This window comes from Canis aureus, chromosome 30 (genome assembly GCF_053574225.1).
Source record: "Canis aureus isolate CA01 chromosome 30, VMU_Caureus_v.1.0, whole genome shotgun sequence".
NCBI lineage: Eukaryota > Metazoa > Chordata > Mammalia > Carnivora > Canidae > Canis > Canis aureus.
In genome coordinates, this window is record NC_135640.1 from 37,021,951 (window position 1) to 37,041,982 (window position 20,032).

Genomic DNA, 20,032 nt, shown 5'->3' on the forward strand with positions numbered 1-20,032 from the left:
AAATAAAATATGAGGTAAAATATTTGCAAATCATATATCTGATAATATATAAAGAACTACAAGCCAACAACAAAAAGACCTCAAACAACTCCGTTAAAAGACAGGCAAAGGATTTAAACAGACATTTCTCGGAAGATGATATACAAATGGCAATAAGCACATGAAAAGATGCTTAATATTACTGATCCTAAAGAAAATGCAAATCAAAACCACAATGAGGTATCACCTCCCACCCAATCGGTTGGCTACTATTAAAAAAAAAAAGCAAAACAAAACAAACAAAACCCCAGAGAATAATGAATGTTGGAGATGATGTGGTAAAATGGGAACCCTTGGACAATGTTGGTGGGAATGTAAACTGGTACAGCCTTTGTGGGAAATTGTCTGTCGGGTCTTCAAAAAATTAAACAGTTACCATATGATCCAGTAATTCTACTTTTTTTTTTTTTTTTTTTTTTTAGAATTCTACTTTTAAGTAAGTTCTTAAATGAATGAACACAGGAACTCAGAGGCCATGTCCACCTGTGTTTATAGCAGCACCATTCACAATAGACAAGAGATAGAAACAACCCAGTGTCCATGGATAGATGAATGGATAAATAAAATGTGGTCTCTCCATACAACGGAATATTATTCGCTTAAAAAGGAAGTTCTGACATGCATTACAATGTGGATGAACCTTGATGACATTGTGCTGAGTGAAATAAGCCAGTCACAAAAGGACAAATACTAATCCTATTCATATGAAGTATCTGGAGACAGAAAGTAGAGACAGGAAGAAGAGTGGTAGTTGCCAGGGGCTGAGGGGAGGGGGGTCAGAGTGAGGAATTGCTGTTTAATGGGTACAGTTTTAATTTTATAAGATGAAAAAGTTCTGGAGATTGGTTGCACAGCAGGGTGACTATACCTAACACTCCTGAACTAGACACTTAGAAATGATTAAGGTGGTAAATTTTATGTTATGTGGGGTTTTTTATCCCCTCTCCCCCCGCCCCACCCAAATTTAGACAAATAGAAAAAAATAAAAATTAAAAAGCACTGGCCTGGTTGACTGGAACTTCTCTGATGATGGTTTGAGGAAAAGTGATGTCACAAGTGTTTGTCTTACTATTCCAAACAGAGACACTCCGAGATGTGCCACAGAAGTCAGAAAGTCAGTGAGGTAGAACAAAGGCTTCACAAACATGTGGAAAGAATTGAAGGTGAGAATATCACTAGCACAGAATTTACGACAAACAGTCTTCGTCTCTCCCCTGGCTTTCACAGAGCTCAAAAAAGACTCTTCGCAGCTGAAGTTCCACTTGGCTCTTCCATAACTGTTACCTTGCTTCTTTGTAGTAAAATCTAGTCAGAATTCTTTTCTAATCTAATTAGGGCAAGTTTGTTCCAGAACTAAATGTAGCCCTCACAATACAGAGGGCTCTTGTTCTAGAAAAATTTTTTTCGAGGCCCGTTGAGTGGAAGTTTGCACTGATTTGTAATTTGAAAACAATCCTAGAAATGATCTTTATCAGTTCTTATCATACCGATTTTACGAAAGTATCAATGATCTGAAAGTTCTCAGGACCAACTTCATTCACAACCAGTGGCAGCTTCTAATAGAATTTTCTATGGTTCAGTCAAGGAGATTAGAAAAAGAATTCCAGGCCTGAGATTCTTTCCTTCCTTCCTCCCTCCCTTCCTCCCTCCCTCCCTCCCTCCCTCCTTCCTTCCTTCCTTCCTGGATTCTGGTCAATGTAATAAACACACAAAGGGTTGCTTTCCAAATAGAGACCAAAATATTATATTAATGGCTAGACAAATTCCCAGTGCCCTCTCAAATGCATGGCTTCTGGGACACTTTAATGGGGACACAGGTTTGACCTGTGCTCAGAGTAGGGCTTTTGGGGGAGACTGGAAAAATAGCTCCCCAAAAGCACATCTGTGCCCTGATCTCTGGAATCTGTGAATGTGACCTCGTATGGTAAGAAGGCATCCTTACAGATATCATTAAATTAAGGATAGTGCGACAGACAGATTTTCCTGGATTATCCAGGTGAGTCCTAAATGGCATCACATGCATTCTCTATATGAAGGAGGTAGAGCAAGGTTGGACAACTCGCAGAGGAGAAGGTGACCTGAAGACAGAGCAGAGAGAGATTCAAAGATGCTGGCTTTGAAATTGCAATGATGTGGCCACAAGTCAGGGAATGCTGGCCGCCACCAGAAGGTAGAAGAAGCCAGAAACAGACTCTCCCTTAAGCCCCTGGAGCACAACCCCACTGACACTTTGATTATGGTCCAGTGATTCTAATTTCAGACTTCTGGCCTCCAGAACTGTGAGAGAATGATTTCAGTTATTTTGAGCCAAATTTGTGGTAATTTGTTATAATGACAAAAATGAATACATTTTTTAATTGTTACAACTAAATGAGGCCTCTATGCCATGTGCATCCATCCTTGGTGCACTGGTGTATGCACCCAGATGCATACCTCCTGTATGCATTCCCAGGAGGCCAGCTGCAAGGAGACAGGAGTGGGGTGACAGGCAAACAGAAGGCTTTTGCACTGAGGAGGAGGCAAAGAAGAGATCTGTCTTTGAGGCACAGTGACCCTGCCCACTAGTAAATACAGTTCTTGAACTTCGTATTTCCAATCCAGCTCCCTTGGGGAGGAAAGAGCAGGAAGGTCACAAGGGATCAAAATTGTTGCTTACAAAATGACCCATCCTTGACCCACCACCTCCCTTGTACACATTATGGAGAAAGTTTGCTTGGGGCAAAAATAGTGCTCCTCCTCTTCCCCCCATCCTCTATGTCCCCAGTGAATCTCATCTTCATTTCCCTTTCCACCCCCTCAACTTACTCTGCCTTCCTGTGGATGGCATCATCATGACACGCCCTATACACAATAAGAAAAGGTGTGACTTTTGACTCCCCTTCTTCCATCATGCCCCCATATGCAACTGGAAATTTAAGCCATTTTATGCTCCACTAAAAATGTTTGGGAAAGAATCTCCTTTTTCCATTCTCTTGTCCTCTTTCGCCTGAGACTCGCATACCTAAATCTGATCCATTGTTGCCCCAATACAATCCCTTTAGTGGCTTCCTGTTACATTTAGCATAAAGTTCTAGCTTTTTATGGTTTAAACTTGCTTTCTTTTGAGATTCAGCACCTCTCTTACTTTTACTCTGCCCTTCACTCTAAACTGAGACCATGGCCACATGGATGCTGTGTGTCCTGACCACAGAAGTGGTTTCATGGCTCTGAGTCTATTGTCCTTTCGGCTGTGCAATCTTCCATGGCTCCCCATCGGAACTGGGAGAACAAAGCCCAGCCCTCTGAGAGTGCCTCTCTTTGACACTAGAGGAGGAAACCTGACCAGAGGGCTCCTGGGAGGACAAGTTGTCCTGGACATTGCCGATCAGCATCCTTGTCATTTTCAGCAAGATTCTCAGAATTTTTTGGGACACTTGTTCCAAAAGTTTCCAGATTGCCACCTCAACTGAGTAGATTCCCACCCTTGGTATTCTTCTAGAGTGTATACATTCATTTCTTGTTTAAAGAAAATTGTTTTACTTTTTTTCTTTAATAAACTCTAGTTTATAAGATGCCAATCTTTGCACTTAATTTTTTTTTGTGGTAAATTAGAGGAAACTACTCTGATTTCACTCTGTATCCAGACCACCACCTTCTACTGCTCCTTCTGCTTCCTCCCTCCAGTTTGTGAGCTTCTGCAGGGCAGCCTTCCTAGCCTTGCCCCAGCGCCAGTCACTCAGCACTTCCTTCCCCATTGGAGTGTGTACAGATGTGCAAAGACTGCCTGATGGTATAGTAGATCCCTTGGGAAATAGTGCATTTTCATATCAAAACATGTGATGTGCAGCTATTGATTAAGTACCACAACTCTGAATTGTTTGAGCATTTTCCCAGAAATTTTAAACCAGAAGTTACTGAGCTGCCTGACAGAGTCAAGTTTATTTTGTCTCCACTGCCAGAAGAAATAAGGGATCATGAGCATGTTGGGTTTTGCTATGGAGGAACATGTTGCATCTCTGCACAGGCAAATTTTAACCTTAGGCAGAAGCTGAGTTCCATTGTCCCGTTGGGAGCAATTGGCTCCCCACCTACACAGACCACATTTTTGCTTCAGATCAAGCTCCTGACCTGGGTCTAACTGTTGCATCTCGGAAAGCAAGTTCAGTTTTACCCAAAGCACTCTTCATGAGCTATGGCAACTTTTGCAGGAAAAGTCTATTTTGTGTGGTGGGATCTATAGTCAATCCCATGTATGCCCCTTGGAAGAAAGTACTCTGCATCTAGCTTTTCCTGCTTTTGATTGGTTGACATTTATCACCCACGATCTCTAGGTCAGGGATGCTCCAGTTGCAGCATCTCCTGTTAATGGATAATATAGGAACATTTGCACTATAGGCAAATATAGTGGCCATATTAATGGACAAACCAATAGAACGGAAGATTTAGGTCTTCTCTGCACTTCCTACTGGACTTACCACTTTATGCGTGCTTTATCAATGTCGGAGAAGAGACAACGATACTGAACAAGACCTAGAGATCATAGTTGTAAGCTCTGAATGAGTCTGTTCCCATGAAAGGGTTTTAGCCGTCCCCTATTTGGGATCATGCTGTGCAAACAGATACCCATTGGATGGAAGAGAAGACTGCTTGCCCTCTTTATAAGGTGGAGGGGGCTGCAACCACAATAAATGGCATCAGCTGAATGTCTGCAGTGACCTTACCTCTTATAGAGAAGTCCTAGAGATCTTTCTAGCCCGCTTCATGAAAATGAGACAGCCCAGTACCTCTGAGAAAAATTGCCATGTGCCCTGAGTGCACCTTTTGGGTTCTACCCATTCTGGGTCCCTCCTAACAGAGTGAAACAACTTTTCTCTGCCCAAGCAGAACTCTCAAATGGTACCTTGATTTGTTTATGCAGAAATTCTTTGGAATTATAGTTAAATGCCCTGTCCATTCCAAGATAGTTCTTCCTCCGGCTAAGACCAATAACTGTGGAAGGAGTAGCAGCCGAGAGCCACTCCCTTTTGGAACATTTTCTGTCCACTAGCAAACCAACCTACACCTGTGCCTTGATCACACTCCTGGAACCTGGTCTTCCTTGTGGCACTTGGGTCCATTGATCTCCTGATTGTATTTTCAATGTCCTCCTCTGTCCCAAACACCTAGGATAGTGCTTCCACCCATGGAAACAGAAAGAACCCATAAAGTTCTGGGCATCAAGGGACTACTTGGCAAACAGAGCCTCATTTCCTACTCATTATGCTCAGAAATATGAGGAATGGAAGGAGCACAAAACTAATTGGAAAAAAATGGAAAAAATAAAATTAGCCATCAAAAAATAAGGGATTGAAATAACATAAGGTACAACTATGATGATGAGATAGAATTAATAGCATAGATAGAGTGGGGGGCAACACACCAAGGAAGTGGTCAAAAAAGGCAAGAAACATAGGTGGAGATTAACATGAACATAGGAGTCATTAACAAATGGAGCAACAGGTTTTGTTTTGTAAGATGAACTTTGCAACCAATTTACTCCACCAATTGATTTTATGGTTTTGTTTTGTTTTTCTTCCCCGTAGAATCATCTGGTTGTCAGATTCCTCTTTCCTCATTAAATTGCCTGGTTTACTTTAAAAATATAATGACCCCAATCTTAAAGACAGATGGGGCAAAAGAGAGAATTGTGTCCTGGAAACATATCAGAATTTTCTCAGGTTGGATGGCAGAGGGATTATCATCAGCAGAAATAGAGAGGAGAAGGTAACAAGGAACATTGATCACATCTATAAACTGATGAACCAGAGTGTTCCTTGGATCCAAAGACTCTTTACCCTGGAATTTCATCTTCATGTGAGAGTTAGGCTACCCATTGAGTCTGATTCCATAAGAAACAGAAAATAAAGGAACAGAGAGTAGACAGAGAAGGAGAATTCAGGGAACCAAGGCTTCCCAGGCTGATGGTCATCTCCTGCTTCCAACAACTGCTTCCTTCAGCAGAGGTGTTTTGCCACTGAGTATCTGGGGTCTCCCCAGTGCCATCTTGGGTCCCTTAGCAGCCTAACAAGGAAGTCATAGCAGGTACCTTCCAAGGCCAGGAAATGCCAACATTTACTGAGCCACTTTACATACAACCTACAAATTCTTACACATGAGGAAACAGAAGATGCCAGAAGTTCAGTCATTTCTCCAAGTTCTGCTAAGTGGCGAAGCTATGCTTTTAGGCCATCTGATGCTCAAGCCTGTACTGCCTCCACAAAGTCATGCTGTCTCATTCACAAGATAACATATTTCCCAACACCTTATTCAGATTGTGTGGTTGCATTAGGAAAACATGCCTAACAAATAATGCAGGGTCACATTGTGCTGAGATATCCTTTGGCTTGTACTTTGAGAGAGAACCCAGGTTTGTTGACTTTCCCCTGGATCATTTTCTGAATTTTACGGCAAACATCTTGAAGGATATTTCATGTAGACCCTATGTCTCCTTAAAAATTCATTCCAGGGATGCCTGGGTGGCTTAGTAGTTAAGCGTCTGCCTTCCGCTCAGGTCATGATCCTGGGGTCCTGGGATCGAGTCCTATATTGGGCTCCCTGCAAGGAGCCTGCTTTTCCCTATGCCTGCATTTCTGCCTCTCTCTGTGTGTCTTTCATGAATAAATAAATACAATCTTAAAAAAAGAAAATTTATTCCACAACTCTTGCTGGGTATCTACTAAGATCAGTTTCCATGTGAAATGTCTAGAGATGATAAGAGCACATCCCTGCCTACTGGATGTTCAGGGTTAAGTGAAGGGGACAGTCACAAGCCCTGAACTATCTATAACCTGATGAATACAGTGATACAGGCTAAGCACCAGAGCCAAAAAAGAGGCTCATACCTTCAACAACTACTTACTGGATGCTCACTATGCCTCTCTGTTTCTCTCTTCTCTCTGTCTCTTGCATGCCCAAGTATGCTATTTCCAAAAATTGGATAGGGGGGTATAGTAGCTACCTGTTGTCTTTTCCTGTCCCCCTTTTCTCATTGTTTTGCTGGCACTATACCATTTTTCTTCTGGGGGAACTGTTATTTCTCCACTTCTTGTCCATGTGACTCTAAAGGTAGCTTGACCTACTTCCTGGAGTGGAGACATAAGTTGCTCCACAATCCTGTTCAGAGATAGGTTTGGGAATGAGCATGTGATCCAAATCAGACAAGATAAGATTATCCTAGGACATTGGGCCTATGGAGAAAGAACACTCTCTTCTGTGGTTGCTAAGCAGGTGGGGTGTACACCTGGATATGCAGGCTCCCCCAGCAGAGAGATTCAAGGAGAATGAAGATGACCTAGAGGGAAGACAAACAAAAGGCAGAGATGGATTGGACCTGGGTGGTCATTTTGCACCCTGGGCCCCATCATGTGTGAGAAGATGTGTGGACTTGTGGATGTGTGATTCTTCCAAACCTCCAGCTTAATCTTCACACCAGCTCAACAGGAAGAGCTTGAAGAGCTGTTAGTCATACAGTACTCTCTGACTTCCATCTGCTATTGTTGTTGGTAAATAACTTCTTTGGGAAGGCCATTGGAGGAAGGGTGTCTGGCAAGGTAGGATTCAGGTATGCTTGGGTCCCTGGTCATAATCTTAATCACAATATTGTCAAAAGTCATCAATATCCTCAGCAGGGGCCATGAAATCATTTCCCAGCTTGTATTCAGATAGGATTTAAGTTCTCTAAGAGCTTTGTGTCAACACCATCAATGGTTATTTGCAGGGTCATATCATTGGCTTTCTCACCCAAGAAACTGTTAATGAACTATGGCTATAAAACCTGAAAAAGTGTGAATGGAAAAACACCCAAACCTCTGTCTCCATGGTGTTCGTATACAACCAATTACTTGCAATCATTGCAAAGGACTTTAACTTGAAATAAAACACCCTTTCCATTATATCTTAAAAAGTATGGTGATAGGTGGTAGCTACACTTGAGGTGAACACAGCATAACATATAGAGAAGTTCAATCAGTATGTTTTATACCTGAAACTAATGCAATATTGTGTCAACTCTACTCAAATTAAAAAAAAAAAAAATTAAGGTACAGATACCTGGGCATCTGGGTGGCTCAGTCAGTTGAGTGTCTTGACTCTTGGTGTCTGCCCAGGTCATGATCTCAGGGTCAAGATATCCAGCCCCATGTTGGGCTCCATGCAGAGCAAAGAGTCCATTTAAGATTCTCTCCCTCTCCCTCTCCCTCTGCTCATACTCTCTCACTCTAAAATAAATAAATAATAAATCTTTAAAAAAGTAAAGTACAAATACCACAGTCAGGTCTTTCTACTAATATAAAGTGCTAATTGACCACCACCCAACTATTGAAAAGGTTAAATGAAACCTACAGTAACATATCTGATAAGAAAGTGAAGCAACAGGAACTCTCTGTCATTGCTGGTGGTAATGTGAAATGATACAGCCGCTTTGGAAATTGGCTTGGCAGTTCTTAGAAAGTTAAGTATAGACCTACCATCTGATCAAGGAATCACACCCCTAGGTATTTACCTAAATGGGTTGAAAACTTATGTTCACACCAAAACCAGCACACTGAATGTGGATAGCAGTTCTATTCATAATTTCCCAAACTGGTAGCAACCAAACTGTCCTTCAGGATGTGGTTCATCCATACAATTGAATATTATTCAAAACTGTGCTGTGAAGCTACAGACATGGAGAAAACTTAAATGCATATTGCTAAGTGAAAAAGCCAGTTTGGAAATGTTACATATTGAATGAGTCCAACTATATGACACTCTGGATAAGGCAAAAGTGTAAAAACTAGAAAAAGATCAGTGGCTGCTGGAGGTTTGAGGATGAGGGGTAGGGAGGGAGGAGCAGGTTGTGCACAGATTTTCACGGCTTTAGTGAAACTATTATGTATGACAGGGTGACCCTGCATTTGTCAACAATTAGAACTGTAAAACACCAAGTGTAAACCATAATATAACCTAGAAACTTCAATCAACTTTAACAAATGGGCCACACTAATACAATGTATTAATTAATGCTAGGGGATACTATAAAGGGAGGGTTTTATGGGAACTCTCTGTACTCTGTGCTCAGGGTTCTGTTCTATAAACCTTAAACTGTTTTAAAAGTGAGGAATTAACTTAAAATGCTATTGATAACTCAATTTTTTCAATAGTTCAGAACATTGGCAAAAAGGCTTACATAAAATGCAAAACAATAATTTAGGTGTGTGATGTGATTTGAGATGTTAAATTTTGTAACAAGTAAAAAGCAATTAGATTAAAAACTATATCAGATTAGTATTTATAAATACACACGAAGTAAAATGTGCTGAAAAATAAGTTTCTCAGTTTCTGGATTTTTATGCAACTCTACCCACAATTGTAGAGAATTGGGTCAATCAGATATTAACTTTGAATATTAAAAAGAACAAAAGCGTTATGGCATAGCTAACATTTGAGTGTGAAAATCTGTATGTATGTGGCAAAAATCAATGCACACATTGATAAACATATTTTGTAAGCAAGAAACATATTTTGTAAGTAAGAAAATGAAATAAAGCATTAGTTAAGGAAGTAAGGTTATTAACTCTACACCCCATTCACATAGCATACAAAATATTAAACACTGTACAAGAGAAACTTAAACATTTATCTAAAAGTTCAAACCACAGATTATGCTTTGGTGCTACCGGCTGAAAAATGTCATTTTAAATAAAAATGACAATACATATGGATATACATTTCTAGTAAAATTTTTCAGCTGTGATGGCATAAATCCTTCTGCTGTAAATTATATCACACTTTGCTTGCAGGCTTAAAGAAATCACTGCCCTGGAAATGACTCTAGATTTAATTTTTGTATTTCTATGTGAACTCCTGAGGTGGACATATATTTCTTCAAGAACGAGAACATTCCCCTGTGCAAGCTCTGCCTTCCCCAGGCTCTGTGCAATATTCTGTGCCCCATGGCAGGAATAATGCTTAACTATTAGCATCATAAATCTCTTGGAGGACAAGGTGTAGGTGATTTGAAAGATATATCGAGTGGAACCGAGCAAATTAGGCCTGTCTCTGTTGTTTCATCTTTATTTATTAATGGCAATAATTCTGTCCTAATCTTTTGTACAGCACTTTATCTATTATGTGGCATGTGAAGCTCTTCAAATGATCCTCATTGATGTCTTCCGTCTTCTCCTGCACAGGCAAAAGATGCAGATGGCTCTAATTCTTTTGCATGAGTCCACGAGGTCAACAGATTCTTGTGCTTCCTGCTGTTAAGATTCTGTACAGACTCGTCCTACCCTCCCCCAGATGAGAACTTCTAACTGATGAAATAAGCAGTAGACAGATCAGAGCTGATAAAAGTATGTTATTTTCAAGAGATAGAACAATTTTCAGGCATTGGGGTTGTTAACCTTAATTTTGTTGCAAGTATGAGCATGATTAAAGAAAGAACATATCAGTCAGAAAAAGTAGGCCAGTCACCACTGTAAGTAATGAAAAGTCAAGTCAGTAGAGGAATGTGGGTACTGCTCATCTAAGCTCTGTGGCCTGGGGAGGAGCCAGTTGGGTTTCCAGTTGTCTGGTCCCACTGCCCCAGGCCTAGCTTTTGAGAGGATGGATAAAGGGGAAGGGAGTTGACCCACTGGTAAGATTGTTTCCACTAAGCATTTCTCTGCCCGCCCCCCCACCCCAGTCCAATGCCATGATCACCCAGCAACTTTTTTTTTTTTTTACCCAGGAACCTTCTGATGATGAAGCGGCTTTTCATGTACATGTTCTAACCACAGGAAGAAATGGTTTGGCCATATACCTTTTGAATTTTAGTGTTTTTTGCATATAATTTCTTATTTTAAAAACAATTTTATTGTGGTAAATATACATATAGCCTATTATTTACAATTTTAACCATTTCCAAGTGTACAGTCCAGTGGCATTAGTTGTATTCACAATTACTATCACTACTATCCATTTCTAGAACTTTCTCATCATCTCAAACGGAAACTGTCTCCTTTAAATACTAACTCCCCATTTCTTCTCCTTTTAGCCCCTGACAAGGACTACTCTTTGCTTTTCTGAATTTACCTATTCTAGATACCTAAAATGAGTGGAAAATGCAGTACTTGTCCCTTTGTCTCCTTTCATTTGGGATAATGTTTTCAATGTTCACTCATGTTGCAGCATGCATCAGAGTTTTATTCCTTTTTAAAAATATTTCTTTTAATTTATTTATTTGAGAGAGAGAAACAGAGAGAGTAAGAGGGAGGAGCAGAGGGAGAGGGAAAAGCAGACTTCCTGCTAAGCAGAGAGCCTGATTCAGGGCTCGATCCCAGGACCCTGAGATCATGGCCTGAGTCAAAGGCAGATACTTAAACAACTGGGCCATTCCGGCGCCCCTAGAGTTTTATTCCATTTTAAGGGTGGATTATATTCTACTGTATCTATACTACATTTTGTTTATTCATCAATCTTTTGTTGGGCATTTGGGTTGTTTCCACCTTGTGAGTAATGCTGCTGTGAACATGAGTGAACATGTGTTTGAGTCCCTGGTTTTGATTTGTTTCGGTATATACTTAGAAAGGGAATTGCTGGATCATGTGGTAATTCTATATTTAACTTTTGAGCAACTGCCAACATGCCTTTCATAGTGGCTGCACCATTTTGCGTTCCCAGAAGGAAACCAATTTCTACACATCCTTACCAACACTTCTTTCCTTTTCTTTTCTTTCTTTCTTTTTTTTTTTTTTTTGGAGCGGGGATAATAGCCATTCTAATGCATGTGAAGTGGCATCCAATTGTAGTCTTGACTTATATTTCAGGAATGATTCCTGATAATGAACATCTTTTCATGTGCTTATTGGCCATTTATGTATCCTCTCTGGGGAAATGCCTATTCAAGCCCTTTGCCTACTTTTTAAAATTGGGTTGAATGATATAATTTCATAATGTAAATTTGTGTAAGTTCTTTGGTTACCCAATTCCTGGGCAACCTGGTGTTGAGAAAGACTGTGTTGGTCACGTTGACTCCAGAAGCTTGGCATGGCAGTTATTTCTATTATGAATTGAAATCTCCCTGTGGCTTTGTACTTCAGTCTTCTCAGCCTGGCTAATGGGACTTTATGCCCAAGACATGGCTTTGCTCTTGATCTCCTGACAAATTATTCTGAATGTATGAGGCAGGGGTCTACACCCAGATCACTATTTATTCCTCCTTGTGGTGAAAGACACTCTCTGAGGTTTTGGGGAGACAGTCATGGTGCTCCATGTTTTCTTGGTTAAAAGCTGCACTATCCAGTACAGTAGCCACTAGCCACATATGGCTTTAAAACTAGCCTTTCAAATTAAAATGAAATTAATGAAAATTTTTTAAAAATGAAGAAATCAGTTCTATTGTCTCCCTAGCCTCCTTTCAACTACTTGGTAGCCTCATGTGGCCAGTGTCTATTGTACTGAACAATACCGATATAGAATTTTCCCCATCATCTCAGAAAGTTCTATTGCACAATAATGATCTAGAAAATACACACTTTAAAATGGGAATTGGAAACATATAAATAAAACAATAATAGTAAAAAATGGCAGTAAAGAATAATGTTGGAACAGAATTGATATAGACACTATAACTACTAGGACAGAGTCCACTAGTATTCTCTGTTATAAAATCATTTGAAAAAATAACTAGGGGTGGTGGAAGGGGAGAAGGGCGGGGGGTGGGAGTGAATGGGTGACGGGCACTGGGGGTTATTCTGTATGTTAGTAAATTGAACACCAATAAAAAATAAATTAAAAAAAAAACAACTTAACACTAGTGCCATGGCACAGGTTTGATGTGAGCACTGAGTGAGGATTAACAGCCTAGCACATAGTAAGCATCGTATGAGCATGTGATGAGCACAGAAACGCACTGTTGAGATCTCCTGCTTGTGGGAGTGCAGTTGAGAGCACTGTGCACACCAATGCCAAACTTTTTTGTGGACAGCACCAGCCAAAAGCAGAGTATGGCAGGGTGTTAGGGCCCTAGTGGCCTACTCCAAAATTTTTGGAACTCTGCTGCACTCCAAAACTCTTCCTTATCCAATCTGTCCTCCTTTTTTCTCTTTTTCCACAGGTGTCAAACCTACAACATGGTGTGAAGTCTGTCGCATCTCCATCTCCTCCTGTTCTTTCCCCTAAGACATCTCTTGCATGTTGAATCTTGTCTTTGCATTGGCTGTGTGGCAGACCCAAACTGAAGAAAGTGCTTGCTTCTGCGAGTATTAATTTCTATGAAATGCATCCTCATCTTTTCGCCACATGAAACTTCTGAGAAGCCTTCTTACATTAAAATGCCCACATCAGCTGAGCAACCACTGCTTCTTTCATTTCTTCTCACTCCTTATCAGTGGGAAGCTCTTCTAAGCTCCCAGCTCTGCCGGCACAAGGCTGGTAGCACATCTTTCTGGTGTCCTCCAGAGGCGACTCTAATTTGGAGCTCTTGAAAGGGATGTTGTCTCCGATGTTACATTCAGCTCTTGAAACACATTCAATATCCAGATGCTGCCCATCGGTTTTGCCATTGGGTATAGGTTACCTATTTCCAATTGCTCTATGTGAGAAGAACACCGTGTACCTTTAGCCATCAGTTTCATGGAAAAAACTGGAGATACTTTTCCTTTAGTTTTCAGAATCTTTCATCAACCTTACTGTCTTCTTTCCCAGCTTGGTCAAAACTCAAAATGAAACCCTTGTGAGCACTGGACTTGAGATCCAGTTTTTGATCTGTTGTCCAGTCAGTGCTCAGGCCTTTTCTTCCATAGAACTTTACTTGTTCCTGTCTCCTCTTCCAGGGCCATGTCTATCCAGATTGTTAGCATTATTTATCTATGCAATGCCCAACAGATACCAGTGTTTCCCATGACCTGAAACAACCTGCACATTCTGCAAGGTAAAAAGGCATTTGTAGCAGATGCTGGTGCCAGCCAGTAGCCCTTTGGGTCCTATCATTGTAGCAGTCTGGTTTCCAATTGCCAACATCTGCATCTTTGCCAGAGAGCTTCTTCTTGCCTCTAAGCTCTCTGTCTATGTGTATTGTGGGCCAGACAAGCCTGAGGAGAGGCTCATGCTTCAGTTTCTTCACCACAGGAAACCTGCTAGTGACTTGCTCAATGACTCCTCGTTGGATGCTTTCCCTTCCCTGTCTCACTGCCCATTCTGTTATGGGCGTTTCCTCTGATCATTTCCCAATAAACATCTTGCAGTAGAATATCAGGGGAACCCAAGCTAAGATAGTGTTCTATGGAGAAAAGATGTCTCATGACCAAATATGTTTAGGAACTGCTAGGCTCAACAAAAGTGAAGAGGTTTCCTATACTGTAGGACTTCAAAACACATCTATGTTAATTTACTTAGTGAATCTCCAGGGATGGGAAGTGGACAGACTATCCAAGTTACTTGGTAATGTGTTAGTGTGGAATACAGCACATGCATGCACTGGCATCCATGACACAGCTTAAGAACAGCTGTGATGTGGTAACTGAACCAGATATTTGGGAAGAACATGGTTTAGGGATTTTTTTAGTTCCCTTTTCTAGTACAATTTCACACAAAATGTATAAAACTCATTAATTCAAAGGCACACAAATACTAAAAGCATGGACGTATTTTCAAGAAGCAGTGGACAAGTTAATGAGCAGTGCTTACTGTGCATTATGGATCACCACGAAACCAAAGCACCTGGGGAATGGACCGGAAGGCAAGCTGGCCAGGACTGGCGTACTCATGGAACAGTCGATAACAGAGTCTTGCTCAATGCTTAATTAAGCAGTTCTGATTGTTCTCTGAGAATGAGAAAATGCATTTGGAGATTCATGCTGGTAGCTCTGCCCTCCCAATTAATCTAGTTACAAATAGGTCCTTAGACAATTCACTTTTTCATTATTAAGGGGACAAATCATAACAGAGCATGAACTAGAACTAATTTAGCATGGTAAATACTTGGAGACTTAAGTGGACTTGAAATTAGGTTCATTTAAACCCCCACAGCAAATCTATTTTCTGTTTCAAGACCCTTGCCTTTCCCAGGGGCTAAACAGGGGCAACTTATTTAGTATCCAAGGTGAGCCTCAGCATAGGTCTGATATTCCAAAACCTCTGGGGAGGAGGGGTAGTGTTTTTCAATGGCTTCACAGAATTTACCTCCACCCCTGATGCTCCAACCAAGAGAGCAAACTGTTGGATCTACAGGTCAAGTTTAACCTTCAACTATTATTTATTAGGGGGACCAGTATATGTGTTTGTGTGTGTTTCTCTCTCTCTTCCCACCTCCCTCTTTCCATCCTTCCCTCTCTCCTTCCTCCCCTTCCCCACTCCACATCTCTCTTCTAAGAGAGCAGCCTCCCTCAAATCATACCTAAAAACCAAATTAAGTACACATATATATTTAAACATAACAAATGGATTTAAAGCTCACAAAACTTCTTCATGTAAAATATTTTTAAGAAATCTTTCCAACTTTATTTTCTTTGAAGATATTATGGTTTTTATAAATCACACAGTTGCATAATTTTAAGCAACATTGCAAACATCCATTTTTAAAATGCTTTTTCTATAAGTAGTCCTTCCTTCCTTGCTTCCTTCCTTCTTTCCTTCCTCTTTCTTTCTTTTACTTTGTTTTTTTTTTTTTTTTTTTAAGTCTCTACCACAAAAGTAGGTTTGGAAAGAAATTTTCTATTCCTATCCCTCTCAAAACATAAGGAAATGTGGATTCAGAACAACAACAGTTCTTTTCATAGTTTGCCCTTTGAGCATGGTCATATGTTGCTGTGTGGGTTGTATTGGAGGGAGAGGAGGGCTTTCTCTTTTATTTTTCAGTTTACTTTCAGTTTTACCTTTTATTTTCCACTTCTCATTCTTATAGGTTTAATTTTATTTTAAAAAATATATTGAACATTAGTATGTCACTAGAAGTCAAAAGTATGCCTTAAGTAAAATTAGGGAAGAGCTACTCCTTTCTAACTGCCTTTGTCCTACTTCCTCTACACCTTGTGAGCAATCAGCCTTCCTGTTTACCAGTTGACCCTCCCTAGATTTCTTTCTGAATTGTCATTAAAACATCACCTTCATTTTCAAAGGGAATGTTAACTTTTCCTTTTCAAACCATATGTTAAATAGTGTTCTAAGTCTGGACCGCTTGTCACTTTGCCATGGGATTCTGAAGCACAATGGTCAAGAAAGAATTCTTGAGATGTTTTACAGTGCAAAAAGGTGGGGTTTTTTTGTTTGTTTGTTTTTTTTTTTAAAGGTGTTTTTATTATAGCACAGGGACAGGACCCAGGGACAGGACCCATAGGCAGAGCGAGCTGCACTGGGATTGTGAGGAGTGACTGATTATATACTTTTAAGCTTGTGGAGTGAGAGGTGGGTAGAGATAAAGTAGGTTTCTAAGGAATTTTGAAGTAATTCTTCAGGACCTTGAGGGATTAGATGCTGTTAAGATAAGGTTGCTGTTAAGATAAGGTCTCCAGCAAAACATCAGCATTAAGACAGCCATGAATTCCTCCAGAAGGCCATGTTCTGCATGTCTCAGGGATCTATTAGTGGACTGCAAACTGTAAGGAGATTTCAATTTAAGCTACATTTCTCTTGCCCTTGTTTTCCTCATCATTTTTCTGCCTGAACTATTTTGACCCTTAAATCTTTAAGGTTGTTGAACGTGGAAGGTTTCATCTTCTGTAGCTTCTTCCTGCTGAATAAGGGTGTAGAGGTGTCCCTACCTCTGGGTCAAAATTGGTCAGTCTGGAAACATAGAGTCTGGGAAGGCAGAGCAGTCAAGTCCAATGTGGACAGCAAAGAAGTATCTCTGTGGGTGGTAAGGACCATCTATTGACATGAATTATTGTAGTGATGGAGTCTCAGCACCAAGTGGAGAAATATTGGAAAAAGCAACCTCTTAGAATTAGGATGGCTATAAGAATGAGAAGTCCAACAAAAAGACCCTTAATAGTTGACCATAGTTCTCCCTGGAACCAGGAATTTAGCCAGCCCTTGAAAGAGAGGGAAGGATTTTGCAGAGCCTCAGTTTGGGTATTCATATCTTTTAATAGCCCTGCGACATTTTTGTGGTAATCTGGAGTACATACATAACACTCTGGTCTCTTTTTTTTGAACATTTTATTTATTTATTCATGAGAGACACATAGAGGCAGAGACATAGGGAGAGGGAGAAGCAGGCTCCCTGTGGGGAGCTTGATGCAGGACTTAATCCCAAATCCCCAGGATCTCTCCCTGAGCCAAAGGCAAACACTCAACCCATTGAGCCACTCAGGCATTCCCATAACACTCTGTTTTAATAAAGCATAGATTCCTCCTTGAGCGGAAGTCAGGATATCAGAAGCCATTTGGCTCTGGAGGGCTACCTTTTGAATTTGTGAGTAACTACAAGTTGGGACTGGTTAAAGGTGGCCGCTGTATGCTTGGCTAAACCTCTGTTTGCAATTTTATATCAATACAGGTAGCTCCTGGGGCAAATATGGCTAAGGGATAAAACTATCAAAGAACTCTTTTTGTCTAATGTCTAACTTAAACAATACCCTGATTGTAAGGAATCATTGGCAAATGGTAGAAGGCTTGTCTGGGAATATGGGTGTGCCTAACTGCATCATGCAATCCAATCATAAGGAAAATGGGGCCATCCATTATCTCCACAAATCCATAGTTAACCCCATGGAACAGGGTACACTCTGGCTTTTAAGGAGCAGTTTTGTCATTCCAGCCACACAGAACTGGTTAAGATGATAGTTGAATTATACAATTGTTGGGGAATCCATTCAATTTTCCAGCTGTTTTAATAATCATATGGCCCATGGAGTCCTGTTAGTCCCACAGAATAACAAGCAAGAAGGCTGTCTATACATGAGCTACTGTGGCAATTTCTCTGACGTTTACCTCAAGTTGTCTAGTTTAGGCAAACAACAAACATTTAAAGACAATCAGAACTAGAATTTAACATCTGCAGAGATGTATTATTGAAACATTTTTTCTCTCTGAAATCATCCTTATTTTCAGAGACAGTCAAGTCAAGACTAATTCATTTGAAAAGCAAGTTTAATTTTAACAAACTTGGCCTAATTATTTACATAAGCTCAGCAAGAATAGTGATTGATCATACAGATCTTTTAAATTTTTTTTTAATTTTTATTTATTTATGATAGTCACAGAGAGAGAGAGAGAGGCAGAGACATAGGCAGAGGGAGAAGCAGGCTCCATGCACCGGGAGCCTGATGTGGGATTCGATTCCGGGTCTCCAGGATCGCGCCCTGGGCCAAAGGCAGGCGCCAAACCGCTGCGCCACCCAGGGATCCCCATACAGATCTTTTAAAATCTGCTTTGCTTATAGTCCTGGATTGTTTATTTTTATAAGGAATCTAGATTGAACTTTTAGTAGCCTCTCCAGGCCAGAAGCCAAGCCAAATACTTGCCACCTGATATGCCTGCAATACCTGTAGATTTGAGTGAATTCCTGTCCTCAAGGTCCCCCATATACTGAAGTCTCTGTACTTGCCAGGAAGTGACATTCTTTACTCATCTGGTAAGGCAGCTGAGAACTCCGAAGCAAGGTATCAGGCCAACATTTCAAATGGTATTTTTGGCTCCATGCTTCTTCATAAAGTCAACCTTTTAGTTCCTTAAAGCTCTCTGGTCATATATGAGTCTATACAAAGTCTCTCAAATATGACATTACTGCTGAAACCTTGGTACAATAACCAATGTTTCTAATGGGGTCCTGTTAGGAGAAGAACAGATACTTATTGAACTTATACAAATGATTATAATTGCCATGAAGGAAAGAATATTTACTGAGAGTTTCTGAGTTTTAGAAGGTTCAGGTAAAGAGAAAAGTTAAATGCTTCAGTTTGTTTACAAAGGAATACTTTATTATACTTTTATTTCTGTATATCATGGATATCTTAAGAGAAAGCTTTCTCATTCTGCAAGAACAAACATTAGAGAACCAGCAATGTTTTAACAAGAGTCAGAAAACTATAATTATCTTCTTCAGTTCATTTAGTTCCATATTACTAATTCTTGTTTAGTTTGAAGGCAGCTTTTAGTTGTGGAAATTCTTGTCAATTTTAGTTTCATGGTTTTAAAGATATCAAAAACCTACATGCATTAACAAAGTCCTTTTTATGAATCTCCTTGAAGATGAAACTCATTTTGTAAATGACAAAAGAATATATTGTAATTGACAAGGAAATTCAGTTATTTCTGTAACGCGTAACACTTCAATAATCAGAATATCAAGTAATGACCTTATTTCATTTTTATATTTATTTTATGAAAATAAAATTTCAGGGATCCCTGGGTGGTGCAGCGGTTTGGCGCCTGCCTTTGGCCCGGGACGCGATCCTGGAGACCCGGGATCGAATCCCACGTCAGGCTCCCTGCATGGAGCCTGCTTCTCCCTCTGCCTGTGTCTCTGCCTCTCTGTCTCTCTGTGTGTGACTATCATGAATAAATAAATAAAATCTTTAAAAAAAATTTCATTTATTTTATATTTTTATACAGTTTATATATTTATGCGGTTATAGCATTTACCCAAGCAATACAACCCAAGGCTAATCATTATTTGTTTGACAGTACTTTCTAAGTAACTCAAAATACCAAAAAAATAAATCTAGTTGGTCAAAAAGACTTCAATTACAATTTAAATCTTGGGGAAGTCTGTTAAAACTCTCAGAAAGGGGATCCCTGGGTGGCGCAGTGGTTTAGCGCCTGCCTTTGGCCCAGGGCGGGATCCTGGAGACCCGGGATCGAGTCCCACGTCGGGCTCCCGGTGCATGGAGCCTGCTTCTCCCTCTGCCTGTGTCTCTGCCTCTCTCTCTTTCTGTGACTATCATAAATAAATAAAAATTAAAAAAAAAAACTCTCAGAAAGTTTTAAAGCACATGCCTAAATAGAATTATGGATCATTGTAAAACTTAAAATTTATTTATTTAACCGTGGTGGCATTAAGAGATTCCAAAGGCAA

The 20,032-nt window shown here is 40.2% G+C and overlaps 1 long non-coding RNA gene across 2 annotated transcripts; it reads left to right on the plus strand.

The window, feature by feature from the left end:
• The first annotated feature begins 1,103 nt into the window (after positions 1–1,103).
• Positions 1,104–13,361, plus strand: LOC144301664 (uncharacterized). 2 transcript variants are annotated; one of them, XR_013368403.1, is made up of 4 exons: positions 1,104–1,202; positions 10,227–10,388; positions 10,766–10,823; positions 13,133–13,361. It is a non-coding gene; the product is annotated as an uncharacterized LOC144301664 (long non-coding RNA). The 2 variants fall into 2 exon arrangements; XR_013368402.1 differs by lacking the exon at positions 13,133–13,361 and having other exon boundaries at positions 10,766–11,395.
• The last annotated feature ends 6,671 nt before the right edge of the window (positions 13,362–20,032 follow it).